This window comes from Schistocerca piceifrons, unplaced genomic scaffold (assembly GCF_021461385.2).
Source record: "Schistocerca piceifrons isolate TAMUIC-IGC-003096 unplaced genomic scaffold, iqSchPice1.1 HiC_scaffold_1176, whole genome shotgun sequence".
Taxonomy (NCBI): Eukaryota; Metazoa; Arthropoda; class Insecta; order Orthoptera; family Acrididae; genus Schistocerca; species Schistocerca piceifrons.
Window position 1 is genome coordinate 32,501 of NW_025726990.1, and position 2,500 is coordinate 35,000.

Sequence of the window (2,500 nt, forward strand, 5' to 3'; positions counted from 1 at the left end):
AGGAACCATAACTGATTTAATGAGCCATTCGCGGTTTCACCTTAATGCGGCTTGTACTGAGACATGCATGGCTTAATCTTTGAGACAAGCATATGACTACTGGCAGGATCAACCAGGGAGCTGCGTCAACTAGAGCTGAGCAGCCGGCCGCCCGGGAGTGTGTCCCGGGGGCCCGCGCGAACACGCAAGCGTCCGCTCAATCATTCTGCAAACAGGAGGAGGCTGAGCTCCCCTGCACAATACACCTCGAAACCCTCTCAGGTCCCGGCGGCGCGCAGCGCCGTCCCAAGTACTTGGTCGGGTTCGAGAGAGGCGCAATCGCCCGGAGTTAGGCGAGTAGACGCTTTCGGTGCGACCACCCGTGCTCCCAACTGAGCTTGCCGCTGCCGACAGAGGCCCGGGAGCGTGCTGTCGTGGCATTGCCGGCGGGAGACAACACGCGCCACCTACGGTGACCGGCAGCTCCAACGCCAGCGCCACAGAAGGACAAAAGCCCCACTTGGGTGCCGAAGCGAACTCTCCCAGCACAGCGCACGCGCCAACACATCCGCACAGCTGCGATACAAACCACCAGCGAGAACCGCTGGGGCGACCGAGCAGCAGACGGCGTCGCGGCGCCGAGCGCCGGGCGGCAGCGCATCCTCAACGCACACAGTCCTCAATCGGACCAGCACACTGAAGATGTCCACCGCGCTTCGCACCGGGCCCGCGAGGACCTACTTTGGCCGCACGGCGCCGCGCGCAGGGTGCGCCGGCGCGCAGCTGCGACGCCTGCCGCGTCCGTCGGCCGGCGCGCCTGCCACTGGCCGCCCCCACCAGCCGGCTGTAGCGCGTGCGCCCACGCACCGCGCGGCCAGCACGCCGGGAGGCGCCCCCTCACCGGCCGGGGACGGTCCCACCCAGCCACCGCCGCGTATCGCTTCACACCCAGATGCCGTTCAGTTTCGTCGGCATGGTGGGTATCGCTGGAACAACCGGTTAGTACCTCAACCTATCGTCGCCATCACCGATTCACCCCTAGCGAGAACAACCGCACCACAACAGGTTACCATTTGTTCATTTGCGTAACTTCACCAGAAAACGCAGGCGTCCATCGCCATTTGCAACTTCCACGATTATTGCATGCCTGTGTCAGGTGTCACGCCACACTACGTCTGCCCACATACACGCAACAAAATGTGCACGCCTAGACAATACGTGGAAGGTGGCCCCCGTACGTATGCGATGTCCATTGCTCGAACGACTGTCAACCGGCCTCTGTAGCATGTCGCAGATATGGAACGCGGTGCACCATGCCATCACGGTGTGTGAGGAGAGACGACTAGGTCCGAATACATCAACAGACAGCTCATGCTGATCGCCATCCACGGCGTCCGTTCCTCCCACACGTCTCTATGGCGTACCACACTGCAATCCAGCTCTCATAGGGAGACGACACGTAGCTGCGTGCACAATATTTGCACTGTATGGTCCGCCGTTTTTGGGCGCAGTCGTTGTACGGTCACACATGTGCCACGATGTATCATTCAGTACATAAGGACGAATGTGCAGTACAGATTGTGGTTTACGCGTACGACATTAGCGGACAGTTGACACAGGCCGCACCACAACGTAGCCTGAGTACGTCGCATGCGGAGGGCATTGAACATGCAAAGTTCTCACCAACCAGCTTGCGAAGGCAGGGGGCAAGGTGGGGACGTGGGGAGGGGCGGCATGTACGTCCTGCTGCCATCCACATTACAGTGTACAGCAGGAGCATGTGGAAAGTGAGCAAGACTTGCAAGGTGTTTAACATGAAGCGATACACAGGGGAGCGGGGAGTGCGAGTAGCGAACTATATTGCGAGGGTTGCGGGTGGGCAACACTACACTAATTGAACGAGTCGTATAACAATTACAGAGCAGGTTTAGGCGACAACGTGGGTTACGTTAGGCGACAACGTGGGTTAGGTTAAGGCACGACGTGGGTTAGGTTAAGGCACGACATGGGTTAGGTTAAGGCACGACATGGGTTAGGTTAAGGCACAACATGGGTTAGGTTAAGGCACAACATGGGTTAGGTTAAGGCACAACATGGGTTAGGTTAAGGCACAACATGGGTTAGGTTAAGGCACAACATGGGTTAGGTTAAGGCACAACATGGGTTAGGTTAAGGCACAACATGGGTTAGGTTAAGGCACAACATGGGTTAGGTTAAGGCACAACATGGGTTAGGTTAAGGCACAACATGGGTTAGGTTAAGGCACAACATGGGTTAGGTTAAGGCACAACATAGGTTAGGTTAAGGCACAACATGGGTTAGGTTAAGGCACAACATGGGTTAGGTTAAGGCACAACATGGGTTAGGTTAAGGCACAACATGGGTTAGGTTAAGGCACAACATGGGTTAGGTTAAGGCACAACATGGGTTAGGTTAAGGCACAACATGGGTTAGGTTAAGGCACAACATGGGTTAGGTTAAGGCACAACATGGGTTAGGTTAAGGCACAACATGGGTTAGG

The 2,500-nt window shown here is 56.8% G+C and overlaps 1 non-coding gene across 1 annotated transcript in view; it reads right to left on the minus strand.

Moving 5' to 3' along the window:
• Positions 1 to 119, minus strand: part of LOC124728902 — a 1,909-nt gene extending 1,790 nt beyond the window's left edge. The window contains exon 1 of the ribosomal RNA XR_007007474.1: positions 1 to 119. This exon is cut by the window's left edge and continues 1,790 nt beyond it. This is a non-coding gene — a ribosomal RNA (small subunit ribosomal RNA).
• Positions 120 to 2,500: the final 2,381 nt, after the last annotated feature.